This window comes from Panthera leo, chromosome A1 (genome assembly GCF_018350215.1).
Source record: "Panthera leo isolate Ple1 chromosome A1, P.leo_Ple1_pat1.1, whole genome shotgun sequence".
Taxonomy (NCBI): domain Eukaryota; kingdom Metazoa; phylum Chordata; class Mammalia; order Carnivora; family Felidae; genus Panthera; species Panthera leo.
In genome coordinates this window covers 26,077,944-26,092,895 of record NC_056679.1, presented here as the reverse complement: position 1 = coordinate 26,092,895, position 14,952 = coordinate 26,077,944, and the positions used below count along the sequence as shown (strand labels likewise).

Below are 14,952 nucleotides of genomic sequence, written 5' to 3'. Positions count from 1 at the left end.
GTCAATGTTTGACTTAAAGAAATTGTTTCTAAGGTCAAAACTAAATTCTCTCTTCAAGTATGTATAAGAAGTAGAAATGCAATCGTGAACACTTAGAATTCTCAGCAAATATTTTGTAGCAATTATGGATCATGCTTTTCTTTTTTGGTAGTTAAAAACCATCATGTTATATAGATGGAACTGCAAAATTTTTACCGCCACGGACACAGCATTGTTTGATCAACTTTAAACTATGAAGTCAAAATATATGTAGTAAATTTCTCCAGTACCTTTAGTACATATATAATTCTTAAATTGTTCAGGCTCCTCAATGAGTGCAAATAAAGAATTAAGTTTCTTAACATCATGTTGACATAAATAAGGTTAGTTTTAAAATAGTGGATAAAAATGTGGGACCACTGACATTTTCAGAGCACCATCTAAAATAATTCATCCTTTCAGAAAACTATTAAGTGAAAACTAGTCTCTTTTGACATATAAAGGGTTGGAAGTTTATTCTGTGAAAATCTGAACACAAATTACAGAAAAACATGACAGGAATATTAGGTTGAATCAGATGAAATTCTATTTACGTAGGTCAAAAACTGTTGAGTGTTGCTTATTGTAATAACTAACATTTTACTGACAGCTTCCTGTAAATGTGTGCTATGTACTTTACCTGATCTATCCTATTTAATAATCCTCATGTTAACCTTGTGAAGGAAGTACTATTATTATCCTCAGCTTACCAATAAGGTAAGAGGCTTAGAGGACACGTAACCTGCCATGAGTGGCAGGACCTGCCTGCTTCAGTTCCCCACCACCATACCCAACAGAATAGACATTTACATTGATAAAAATAGAGTATCTGCTAAATGTTTCTGAAAAGATAATCAGATCTTTTGGCTAATTTTTTTTTCTGTTAACGATGACTCTAGACAGCATTTATACCGTTGAAACTTTCAGGGAAGAGCCAAGGGCAACTACTGCCATTTTTGTGATCTGCAAACAGCATCATTTGAATTCACTTCTTTGACAGATGCTGGTCATCTCTTTTATCTCACAACCTCCTCTTTTTTCATATAAAGCAGGATTTTTTTTGCCGTGCATGCTGGTATTAACCCCTCAGATACTCATAACCACTGGCATATCTGATTTTTCTCTTCTCATCCATTCAAAAAATACCTGGTTTCATTCTTACCTGACAAAAAACATAAAGTCATAATCTATACCCTCAAAAAATCTGTATTTTAGTAAGAGAGACACAAAGAGATGGTCTACTGCTAAGTATTTCAAGATAAGTATGTAGAAAGTATAATGGAATTTGGGAACAAAGGCAGCTAACTTTGTTTTGAGGTTATCTATTTTTGCCCCTTCCTTCCATGTTCAAAATCATTCTCCAAATAAGCTCCACATTTAACTAGGCAGCTTTGCTAAGTGTTTGTAGTATAAAGTCTTATAATACAAGAGCTGAAATTAGCATTAATAAAAGAAGTTAAAAAACAACAAGTTTTATCAGGGATAGTGAAACTATCAAATATTAAGCAAATAAATATTTCCACCATGTTTTATCTTTTCTGTCCACAAGTCCGAATAATCCACCAAATGGCTACAGGAGAAACAAAGATATCAGTATTACCTATAAATTCTGTAAGTAAACTCAGAAAGATAGAAGATTAAAGAAAATTCAAGAAACAAATATTTGCAAGTCCATTTGCTTTAAATTCCATTGTTTTGACAAAAGCGCCCCCTTTTAAAGTTCTATCACAGCCCTTCCTTTACTCCTTTTCCCCTTTTAGCTTTCTTGATAAAATAAACAGCTTTTCTTAATTTTCTCCCTACACGTCCCTAAAATTGGACATAAACTTCTTTAGAAAACCTTCTTGCTTCAGACCAAGTCTATGATCAGATTTTAAATTACCAATAAAATATGATCTCAGTTTATTAAAAAGATTTCCAGTTAAAAAAAAAAAGATTTCTAGTTAAATCTTTAATGAATATCTATTGCTTTTATGATGAAAACTATTTATGCTAATTCATCCAACAAGTATTTATTGAGCATACTTTACATGTACTAAACATATATAAAAAAGTATAAACTCAGGAGCTAAAAGACTGGGACCTATTCTCCTTAAGCAGCTACCTCTTGACTTCAATTTCTTCACTTGTAAAATAAGGATAAAAAGACTTGCCTTACCTCCCTCACAAGTCATGCCAAGGATCAAAATGAGACAATACATGTAAGAGCACTTACAGAGTATTAAGTTACTTTTAAAGCCAATCATAAGGAAGGCAGTTAATATCACAAAAAAGGTAGGCAAATAAGATTACATAATGCTGTAACTGAGGTGAAATGTATCCTTTATAGCCAAAATAATTTCAACTAACCATTAATTTCAGTGGGATATTTATTTGTGAATCATAAGTTCTGTTTGGTTTCACAGAAGTGTCTTTTTAAAATCATCACAAGCCAGCTATAAAAACATTACACCTTAAACAATAACCTCCCACTGTCTATTTGTCGACAACTAAAATCTAAATTCTTTCAATGTTTTCTTTTTTAAAAAACACTCTTTCCAGGGCACCTGGGTGGACCAGTCGGTTAAGCATCTGACTTTGGCTCAGGTCACGATCTCATGGTGTGTTAGTTCAAGCCCCACAGTGGGCTTTGCACAGACAGTGCAGAGCCTGCTTGGATTCTCTCTCCCTCTCTCTCTGCCTCTCCCCTGCTTGTGTGCACTCTCTTTCTCTCTGAGTGAATAAATAAACTTTAAAAAAAATTTAAAAAAAACAATCTTTCCATCTGCATCTGTATTATTATAAAAACAAATATTATTTGACCATTAGTAATCAGATATTAAATGATCTCTTAGCCCACTTAGTGCTCTAAAATAATGTGATGACTTTGTTAGAAAGTTTACAAACGTTTCAGGAACCCATTAATCAAAATAAATTAGAATTAATAAGTGAATCAATTTTTTACTAAAAATAATTAGATAAATTTGCCATCCCATGCAAGGGTTAATTTAGGAAAAAAGCTTATTTCTCCTTTAAGATTCAAGAATTTTCATTTATGCTAAGCTGAAAACTTCCCATTTGCAATTTCAGCTCTAAAATCAGTATCCTTTCTTCGAACCGTTAGTATTCATGAATCTACAGATTTAATCATAAGACTTAAAAGTTTATTTGTCCATTATCCTTTTGATTCACCTCCTTTTAAATAAAACTAATTATATAATCTATGTCTTTTGATGGTAAGCTAACTGCAAAATTCCTAGAAGTATTTTCTCTAATTTTAAGCCAGTTAACAGCTTATTTTGAAATTTAAATGGTTTTTAAAATGTAATTCTACATTACTTCTTAACTGAAAAAATTAATACCAACTACTCTCAAGTATCTTCCATTTACGTAGAACTGTGCAAGTGGATGGGTACTTTCACCAGATTCAAGTCAGTTTATTTCAGCTACAGAAACAGTAGATAAAAACAGTATACACATACGGGATATAGATATACTTATGAATATATACACATATGTGTGTATATACATCTATATACACACTAAAACAGGAAGTTAGAACTTGCCAGCTCTAAAAAACACTCACAAAAATTCATTTCAAAAGAACCATTGCAACGGCAGCTTTACACATACATTTAAAGACCTCTATTTTGAAAACATCCTGAAGGATGGCTGGCATCATTTTCAAGCATAGATAAATGAAGGTTAATATTTTCTGACAGAAAAACTCACTATAAAATTCTAAATCATCTACAATTTTAAGTCAACTCGTGATGGCTTCACTCGGAGAATGTAACAAATTAAAAAGTTGTTACCCAACTACATTTTTAAAAGTCATAAACTAAAACAGGACTCTGTACAATTCGTCTCTGTTTGCACCTGAAGGCAAAAAATTCCTCCCTTCATAATCCCCAAATAATCTTCCAAGTGGTTTTTAAAAATAGCTTTTAAAATGTCTCAAGGGGGGGTGGGGACCCAAATGACTGAACTGAGCCTAATTTCACCCTCCAGGATGGGTACTGAGGAGCCAACCACCTTTCAAGGTAATACAGCCTGCGGAGGACCACAGGGGGGCAACTCCTTCCACAACTACTACTCACAGCAGGTCTAGCACTAGGCTACAGAGTGAGTTTCAAGATGGGCACACCATGGTGGCTCTCCAGGGGCCAACTGACACTCCTGTGGCCCCAGCACAGCAGGAGGGAGTCCCAAAGTTCCAGGGCCCCTCCAGGCAGTTTCTACTTAAAGGGGCAGTGGCCCCATTCATGTATAGTGATTCACTGCTTCAGAGAGAACAAAAATACTATGCATATAGTGATTTGCTAGGTTTCTGAGATTTAAAAGGACTTAGGAGATTTTCTTCAGGTTTTCTTAGCCTGTAACAAGTCAATAGCACATGGCCTCTATTGATCATTTCTCCTTGATCCAAAAAGGCAGAAGAATCTAGGAGGGGATTTTTCAGCTTTTGAAAATGTTTGTATGGGGAGAAAAAAAAAACAATAATGAGGATTCGGGAATGGAAGGAAGAAGACTTGAGGAAGAGAAAGGGTAAAGGAAGGGATGAAGACAGGAAACAAGGAAGAGAGGCGGGGGGAAGGAGGGAGGGAGGATCAAGCAGACAAGCAAAGCAAAACTGAAACAAGCAGATAGCAAGGACTCAGAGAGAAACGGGAGTTGTCAGACAGCTTTCCTCTTCCCAAGAGGCCTCGAAGTACTTCCTGCAATTTGTGTCAAGGATATTTGTGTCCCATAAAAATACCATTGTACTGGAGCAGAGGTGGGGTCGGGGTGGGAAACACACAGTTGTTCATTTGTTTTTCTCCTGAACAGCCTGCAATGCTACTGCAGAAGGTAGAGAAAGACTGATAAAATCAAAGTAGAGGGAACTGACATCAAGGGTGCCTGGGTGGCTCAGGTGATTAAGTGTCTGACTCTTGACTTCAGCTCAGGTCATGATCCGATGGTTCATGGGATCGATCCCCATGTGGGGCTCTGTGCTGACAGTGAGGAGCCTGCTTTGGATTCTTTCTCTCTCTCCCTCCCTCTCTCTCTCTCTCTGCCCCTCCCCCAACTTGCTCACTCTCTCTTTTACAATAAATAAACTTAAATAAATTTTTAAAAGGTAAATGGCAATAATAAAAGCAAAATGATATAAATTTCATGAAACAGAAAATGTATGCAAGTAAATGTGCCAGTTCGATCTTTTTAAAGACAGCTTAAACTTTAGAAAATAAAGGAAAATGTGTAATAGAAAAATATGATACAAAGGAGTCAACATCACACAGACATCTTTTCTAATCATGAGATTAAAATGAACAATAACAAATACAGTATATATCAAAACTTCAGGATGCAACTAAAGTAACATGTAGGGAAAATGTACAATCTTGAGCATTAGAATAAAGGCTAAAGAATAGTGAGATAAGGCTTTATCAAGAAAACTGTGGGTGGGGGGATCCCCAGCAAAGTAAGCCAAAATACAGGAAAAGAGATAATAAAAGTAACAGCAAAAGCTATTAAAACAGGAAACACACATGTAAGACCGAGGCCAAATATCGGCTCTGTGGAAGAGACTATAAAAATAAACCGTGAAACCTCCAGGATGGTAAAGAGGGAAGGCAGAGAGAAGCAATATTAGGAACGAAAAAGGCATATAACCGTAATTTAAAAGATACAGATTAAAAGAACTGTTAGAAAAATACAATCTACTGAAATAGTCTGATGAAGACCTATGAACTCTAATAGTCCTATATTGCCATGAAATAAAATTAGACCAACAGTGAAAAGTCTTCTCACAAACAAGATCTGCAGAGTTGACAGCTTCACCTGCGAGCCCTACGCGTCATGCAGTGACCCAGTCCAGCTGCCCCTGCAGTGGCTACGAGCAGGATCCACAACACAATCCGGCCAAAGTGGCGCCGCCCAGTGACCGCGACAGAACCTTAGCGGGTGGCCAGAAGAGAAGAAAATTGTAACGATACCATGTGTTTGACACCAGATAGCTGCGGGAACCCATGTGAGATACTCTTTTGGACTCCCCCAAAAATACTTAGGAGAGGGACAGTTACCCCACACTAGCAGGTGGAGGCCACTGCCACAGTCGGATTATGCAGTCATTAAAACTAATATTCTAAACGAATAATGTTTAAGTTATAAGGGATATGTAGTTGCTAAAATAAATAAATAAATAAATTGAAATGTGATTGTTGACAGCACATGTATATCAGGTATTTTTACTCAAAGTCTATTTAACACTGTGCTTTAACTATAGACAAACTGTAGAACTCATGTAAGTTATTTCCAAGAAAAAAATACATCAGAATTATGACAAAAGAGTAGTTCATTCTGAATCAGTCAAAAAATAAAAAAAATACTTGTGGTTTGCAGTACACTTAGAAAAATAAAATAGTTCTCTTCCTTTTGTTAATTATCATCTAATAAATGGTGCCAATATACAAAAACAGAAATAATGTGCTCTATTTTTAAAAAAATGGTGAGGATTATTCATAGACTGCATGATCTGACCCTTGGATTATCAAAAATAAATATCTTACACTTGAAGCCAATCTTTATTTTTAAAATCATAGTTAATTATGAGTCAAATTTTATGATTTTATGATTTCTCTATATTTAGTAATTAGGATTTATGTTTAAATAATATATTTAACAGGAAGATATTACCACTGCAAAAAATAAGAATTTTTTTTAAGTTTACTTATTTATTTTGAGAGAGAGACTGGGGAAGAGGCAGAAAGAGAAGGAGAGAGAATCCTAAGCAGGCTCTGCACTGTCAGCACAGAGCCCAATGCAAGGTTCGATCTCACGATGTGGGAGATCTCACGATGTGGGAGATCATGACCTGACCCGAAATCAAGAGCTGGATGCTTAACCAACTGAGCCACCCAGGTGTCCCAGAATTATTTTTTTTCAATACACATTCTCCATATATAATAATGGCTCCTTTCTGTCTCTGTCAGCAATGCACACCCTGCCATGTCCATGCCTTTTCCAGTTAATGCCATCGATCATTCTTTGGATCTCAATGTAAGTTCCTTCTTAAAGTGAGGCTTTCCTCAACCCTTAGACCCAGTGAGTTCTCCCTGTCAAACACTCTCATAGATCTAAAGACTACTGCTTCATATAATTTAATTACCTGTGTGATTAAAGGTAAGACAGCCTGACTCCCTTATTCCACGTGTGCTTTTTTCTCACTGTCCTATCCCCAGGGCCTGACACACTGCCTGTAAGTCAGATGTGTTTAAAAGAGAGAAAGGAGGTGGCTCAGTCGGTTAAGTGTCTGACTTTGGCTCAGGTCATTATCTCCCGGTTCATGAGTCTGAGCCCCACAGGTTCATGAGTTCAAGCCCCACATCACTCTCACTGCTATCAGCACCGAGCCAGCTTTGGATCCTCTGTCTCCCTTGCTCTCTGCCCCTCCCCCGCTTACACTGTCTCTGTCTCTGTCTCTCTGAAAAATAAACATTAAGAAAAAAAATTAAAAGAGTAAAGAATAAACCATGGAGAAAATAGCAAGTATTTTCTTATTTTAAAGTAAAGTCCTTATGTAAAAGGTAAAATAATTTCACCAGATTCCTTGTGAACAAAACTTTTTTGAACTACTTTGAATTGCTTAATGCTTAAATAGTTAAATCACAACATTCTTTTGGAGATGCCAGAAGATTCCAGAAGTTAGAAGTTTGAAGACAGACTAAAATTTACTTTCATTTCAAATGTTTTCTGCACAAAAATATATAAAGAATAATATTACCACTACCGAACTACACACATTGTTCTAAGCAGTTTACATATCTATTATCTCATGTAATCCCCACAATAATTTTACTTTATCACTTATTACCAGGAAAACCCATGCACAGAAAGACTAAGTCATATGCCCAAGTTCGAGGCATAAGTTAGTAACTCTTTGAGTCAGGCTGGGAATCTGGCAGCCTGGTGCCAGAATGTACATGCTCTATTGCCTCTACAAGAAACAAACAGGATTGCTCAAGTTTTGAAAAAAGTAATATAATGGGGTATTAATTTCTTCACATTTTTAACAACAATTCTTTATGTAATTAATATAAGGCAATGATAGTCAATGTATAACACATTCCAAAACATAAGCTAGCATCGAACCATTTATGGAAAACTCATGCTTAGTTTGTTTCCCACACTCCACCACAGTACCTAGTCCCTCCCGCTGTGCACACCACCCAGCAAGAGAGCCCAGTAGGCACGCACGGACACTAATAATCTTTATAAACAGCGCGAGGCAGGGACTCAGGCAGTGAACTACCAACAAGATCGATGAATATGTGCTATGTGTGTATAGAGATTTTCAGTCAGGCCCTCCAACACCAAAGATTAAAGCCCCAAAACTATAGTGACCAAACAATATGGTACTGGCACAAAAACAGTCACAAAGATCAATGAGATGGAATAGAAAACCCAGAAATGAACCCACAACTGTATAGTCTAATTAATCTTCGACAAAGCAGGAAAGAATATCCATTGGGGAAAAGTCTCTTCAGCAAATGGTGCTGGGAAACTTGGACAGCAACATGCAAAAGAATGAAACTGGACTGCTTTCTTACACCGAACACGAAAATAAATTCAAAATGGACTAAAGACCTAAAAGTGAAACCCAAAACCATAAAAATCCTAGAAGAGATCATAGGCAATAACCTCTTTCTGGATACATCTCCTGAGGCAAGGGAAACCAAAGCAAAAATAAAATAAACCATTGGGACTTCATCAAAATAAAAAGCTTCTGCACATAAAAGGAAATAATCAACAAAACTAAAAGGCAACCTAAGGAATGGGAGAAGAAATTTACAAATGATGTATCTGATAGAGGGTTACTATCCAAAATATATAAAGAACTTATAAAACTCAATACCCCAAAAATGAATAATCCAATTAAAAAATAAGCAGAGGACATGAATAGACATTTTTCCAAAGAAGACATACAGATGGCCAACAGACACATGAAAAGATGCTCAGCATCACTCATCATCAGGGAAATACAAATCAAAACCACAATGAGATACCACCTCACACCTGTCAGAATGGCTAAAATCAACAATACATGAAACAACAGGTGTTGGCAAAGATGTGGAGAAAGGGGAGTCCTCTTGCACTGTTGGTGGGAACTCAAACTGGGGCAGCCACTCAGGAAAACAGTATGGAGGGTCCTCAGAAGCTTAAAAATAGAACTACCCCCTAGGACGCCTGGGTGGCTCAGTCAGTAAGGAGTCTGATTCTTGATCTCAGCTCAGGTCATAATCTCGCAATTTGTGAGATCGAGCCCTGTTTTGGGTTCTGCGCTGACAGCACAGACCCTACTTGGGATTCTCTCTCTCTCTCCCAAAATAAATAAATAAACTTTAAAAACAAAAATAGAACTACCCTATGATCCAGCAATTGCACTACTAGGTATTTACCCAAAGGATACAAAAATACTAATTCAATGGGATACATGCACCTCAATGTTTATAGCAGCACTTTCTACAGTAGCCAAATTATGAAAATAGCCCACGTGTCCATTGATGAATGGATAAAGATGTGGTATGTATGTACATACACACACACATACACACACACACACACACACACACACACACACACACACACTGGAATATTACTCAGCCATTAAAAAAAAAAATGGAATCTTGGGGCACCTGGGTGGCTCAGTTGGTTGAGCGTCTGACTTCGGCTCAGGTCATGCTCTCCCAGTTAATGAGTTCAAGACCCACAGTGGGTCTGTCTGTGCTGACAGCTCAGAGCCTGGAGCCTACTTTGGATTCTGTGTCTCCCTCTCTCTCTGCCCCTCCCCCACTCATGCTCTGTCTCTGTCTCAAAAATAAACATTTAAAAAATATATATAATCTTGATATTTGCAACAACATGGATGGAGCTAGAGTGTATTATGCTAAGCAAAGCAAGTCAGTCAGAGAAAGACAAATACATATAGTATTTCATATAAATTTCATCATTTGTGGAATTTAAGAAAAAAACAAGCATAGGGAAAAAGAGAGAGAGACAGAGACAGACAGACAGAGAGAGAGAGAGAGACAGAGACAGAGAGGGAGAGAGAGAGAGAGAGAGGCAAACCAAGAAACAGACCCTTAACTACAGAGAACTGATGGTTAACCAGAGGGAAGGTGGGTGGGAGGATGAGTGAAATAGGTGATGGGGATTAAGGAGTGCACTTGTCATGATAAGCACTGGGTGTACAAATTGTAATTATAAAATGTAAGTGTTAAATTACTATTTTGTACCCTGAAACTAATATAACACTGTATATTAACTACTGAATTTAAAATAAAAGCTTTAAAAAAAAAGAAATTAAGCCTTCTCGCTCTGCCATACATGGCTCCATAAGCAGTGCAATGGAACACCAGTAGACGAACCATAAATGAATGGAAAATACACCTAGGTATCTAGAATCAGCAACCCTAACCTTCAGTACATAGTCTAGTAACTCAAAGACTAGTTGAACAGTTTAAAAGAACGTTCATAAAGCCCCCTATGGCAAAGAAATATACTGTTTCTTAGGTCTTGCTAGAGAATTACTCTTATCTATCATACAATTCTTAAAACATGATTCAGAGATTAAAAGTAACTAAATTAAAAGAGCAAGATGTTACCAGCCGAACGCAGTCTCATGAAGAGATAGTTTCAGCCTAATAAGAAAAATTAGATAGTAGCCATCATATGAGATAATTCCTCATCCCAATGCTGACCCTGAGTCATCAAGCCAGAATCATCTCAGAAGGTAAAAATAAGGTTAGAAGGTTACAGCAATTAGTTACCTAAAAATTTAAGTTTTGATTACCTTAATATTTCTCTTGATACTAAAACCATTGGAAAGCCCACCTACCTAAGTTGTTACCATTTAGAATTTGGGACGCACTGTCCTCTCTCTTGTTATTTATTTAGGTCTGAAATGGACAAAGTCTACACCTCTAGACTGGTTCTGAAAATACTACTATGTAATGAGAACAATTTATTTCAATAACGACAACAAATGGAAGGCACAGTTGTATACATTTAACAAAAATGTAACTAGCAAACCACGATTTGAGAGCATGTGATGAACAAAAATAATACTGAGAAATATTAAATAAGAAAAACTGGATCCATAATAGGACTAACAGAAAGGAAATTTGGACTTCATTTTTAAAAATGAAGGGATTAGAGTGTAGGAGTTCCAAAATGTATTGATGGCAGATTAAAAAAAAAAAAACTTTCTTTTGAGAAACTTAAGAATAAGATCTTATAATATTTCACTTTAAAATAACATTAATTCAACATTCACTAACAGAGAATTTTTTTAAAGGAAGGTGAGAAGACCTATTGTTTTTGAGTGCTTGACTTTTTTCAGACAATAAAATGACTAGTTGGGCATTTACTACCATACAAAAATTATGGTAGATAGTTGGAACATAAAAATTTTAGTGAAAGAAACAGACACTAATCAAATAATTATGATACAATGAATCAAATTCCATCATAGATGAAAGAAATTAAGGCAGTAGTAATCCCAAGGCAGTTAAGGGAGAAGCAGGGGCACCTGGGTGGCTCAGTTGGTTGAGCATCTGACTCTTGGTTTCCTCTCAGGTCATGATCTCGTGGGTCACAAGATCAAGCCCCACATCTGGCTCTGAGCTGACAGTGCAGAGTCTACGTGGGATTCTCTCTCTTCCTCTCTCCCTGCCCCTCCCCTGCTCACGCTCTCTCTCAAAATATATAAACATTAAAAAAATAAGGGAACAGCAGAGTTGAGGATGATGTGGGGGGGCTTATGATACAGAGTACAATCTTGTTACTGCTAACCATGGCAGAATATTGTTTGAAAGGAGTGAGAAACGAGGAGCCCAGTTTGGGTGCTACATACAAGTAAATACGTTCACAGGAAAATTGAGGGCAATCACGGTCAGCTCCAGAATTTCTATAAAGGAGTAGTTCAGGGGCAAAAAGGATTAGGAGACACTTCTTGAGGTTGAGTTTCCATACCAAATATACTACTTTTATCTAAGTTTTAATGTTTATTTACTTTTGAGACAGAGAGAGACAGAGCACAAGCAGGGGAGGGACAGAGAAAGGAAGACACAGAATCTGAAACAGGCTCTAGGCTCTGAACTGTCAGCAGAGCCCGACACGGGGCTCAAACCCACAAAACGCAAGATCATGTCCTGAGCTGAAGTCGGACGCTCAACCGACTGAGCCACCCAGGCGCCCCAGATTTTGTTTTGTTTTTGCACAGATTGTATGTTTGCTTAGGGAAGCTTTAATGTGTTAACAGGTGATGGAGATTATGAGGGGCTAAAGCCCATGCCCTCTTCCCCTGGCACTGTAAGTCTCTGAATTCAGGTGCCATAGAGAAAACTCAGATGGAGGCACCAACCATCACCATATGGGTGAGGTCCCTGGCATGCAGAGAAAACCTATAGAGTAAAAAGGAGGAAAGGCAAATGATAGACTCGAAAGAAACACCAACATTTCAGAGGGCTGGGAAGAAACCAACAAACAAACAGTAAATGAGACCAAAAAGGAGATGGTCCAGAGAGAGGAGACCAGGAGTAAATGGCACACTGGAGCCACGGGAAGAGGATGCGGGAAGTAACAGGCAACAGTGCCGAAGACAGAGGCCAAATGACTGAGGACTTGGGTGGGGCTGGCAGCTTATGCAAGAGTCAAAAATTAAACAGAACAGGACATGCTATATCCTGATGAAGCGAAGTCCCAGGGCACACAGGAAGGAATTAGTTATTTATAATGATACACAGAAATTTATGTTAGGATGTGATAAGCACACTAGTTTTAGTTAGCATCATAACTGTGATGCAGACTTTTCATTCGTTCACTCACACATTTGCCAGCACCTCCCAAGCTCAGGAACAACATTTTATCATTTACCACCACACACCCCTCATCCGTACCTTGCAGGCTGAATACACACCCAGCCTGGTTTCACTGAGCTGGTAGATAACATGTAATCAATAAATATTTCTAATGATCCATGAGTGGATTTTATCTTCTTTGTGTCCTCCTAAAATGCCCAAGGGGCCACAACTTCCATAATAATTATAAGGGCAACAACAACAACGATAATAAAGTTGGTAGGGGACTAGTAAGCCAGATCCAGTATAAAAAGTATTCCTTCTTTGAACTCCTAAAAAAAAAATTTTCTGTATAATTTAACAACAGCATACAAATATTATTGCATTAGTCAAATTAATTCAAAAAACTTCACATTATGGCCCATCTTCTCAGTTATACCCCATAAGGATGTCACAATTTCCTTGCATCCCTCTCAACTCTTTCAAATATAAAGAGTGTTTAATATTTAATTTTAGCATGAGTAACAAAATTATAGAAATATGTACATGTTCATAAACTTGTAATAAGTTGTTACTGAAAGAGAATCAACGGTTATGTTCTGTGAGTCTACCAAATGTCAAGAACGACAGCTTTACATACACATTCTATCATTTAAGTCCTCAAAACAACCCATTTTTCAGATGAGGAAACTGAGCTTTTGGTTAAATAACTGCTGTAAGTTACACGGCTAGTAACTGACAGATCCAGGACCCAAAAGGCCTGTTCCTTCCACTTTACCATACTATCCTCTACTCTAAATGATGTGCAGAAACAGTAAACACTTTGAACATCCATATTCTTAAGTTACATATTTTATTCATACGTTATAGGTTTCAAAAAAAGGGATGAGTTACCAAAATTAAAATATATTTATTGAAACATTATATTTACTTCGAATACACAAGCAATAACAAAAGTAGTAACAATGACAATAATAATAGCAAGTAACATTTATTATTTTGTGCCAGAAGCTATGCTGAAGTGCTTTAGAAGGAGTATTGTTTATGCCTCACATAATCCCACAAGGTAGGTACTACTACTGATTCCCACCTACAAATGAGAAAACTGAGGCTCAGAGAAGTTAGGGTTAAACAGTCTCAAGATCACAAGTGGAACAAGTGATAAAGCCAGCATTTAAACTCAGGGAGTCTAACTTTGAAGCTCATACACTTAAGGAGTACATTATATCAACCTATTTTTGCAATATCCTTTTTTTTAAGTTTATTTATTTTTGAGAGAAAGCAAGTAGGGGCGGGGCAGAGAGAGAGAGAGAGAGAGAGAGAGAGAGAGGGAGGGAGAGAGGGAGAGAGAAAATCCCAAGCAGGCTCCATGCTGTCAGCACAGAGCATGATGTGGGGCTCGAACTCACGAACCATGAGATCACGATCTGAGCAGAAATCAACAGTCGGGAGTTTAACCAATTAAGTTACCCAGGTGCCCCTGCATTATCCTTTCTTAACAAATTGAACTCCAAGAAAATGACCACATTATTTAGACAAAGGTTTTCCTCTAAATTACCAACACACTTAATGCTGTGCTATGCAGATCTGGACATTAATTAAGTAACAAGCAACATATTGAGAAATAGTTTTCCAGAGTCTTTCAACTACAAATGGAACATTCAATTTAAATCCCGATTTTAATCCACCAGTCTTTTTGTAACAATAGTAAATCAATCAGCAAATTTTAAAACAAAAGTGTTACATGGAAAGCTACCATAATCGGCTAGCTTTATTTTTAAAATCCTGAACTGTCAGGAGTACAGTATAGGAAATTTGCCACTGTAACTTTGACAAGAATTATGAAGCAATATCTCCAAAAGTTGGTTAATCCTGAACACATATAGGATATCATTTGTATTTCCCAAAACATGCAGATTCCACAGAGTGGTCAACGAAGTGAGAATATCCCCAGAAATATGCAGGACTTAGAATATGGCAGTGGGAAAAATCCAAATATACACCAGGAAGTGATTATTCTCACTCAACAGTAGATGGCGCTAAGACATCATATGCTATTAAAAAATAGCGGCCCATACTCTTCTAGAACATTTTTACCTACACAACCCTG

At 37.1% G+C, this 14,952-nt stretch overlaps 1 protein-coding gene across 2 annotated transcripts in view; it reads right to left on the bottom strand.

The window, feature by feature from the left end:
• The window catches only part of TSC22D1 (TSC22 domain family member 1), a 133,052-nt gene that overhangs the window by 34,660 nt on the left and 83,440 nt on the right, over nt 1–14,952 (bottom strand). The window contains exon 1 of one of the 2 annotated variants that reach the window (XM_042923307.1): nt 4,098–4,187. The exons of the other annotated variant lie outside the window; for it this stretch is intronic. The gene's annotated coding sequence lies outside the window, so the exon portion shown is untranslated. Of the gene's footprint in view, nt 1–4,097; nt 4,188–14,952 lie in introns of those variants that run through there. 2 annotated transcript variants of the gene reach the window in all.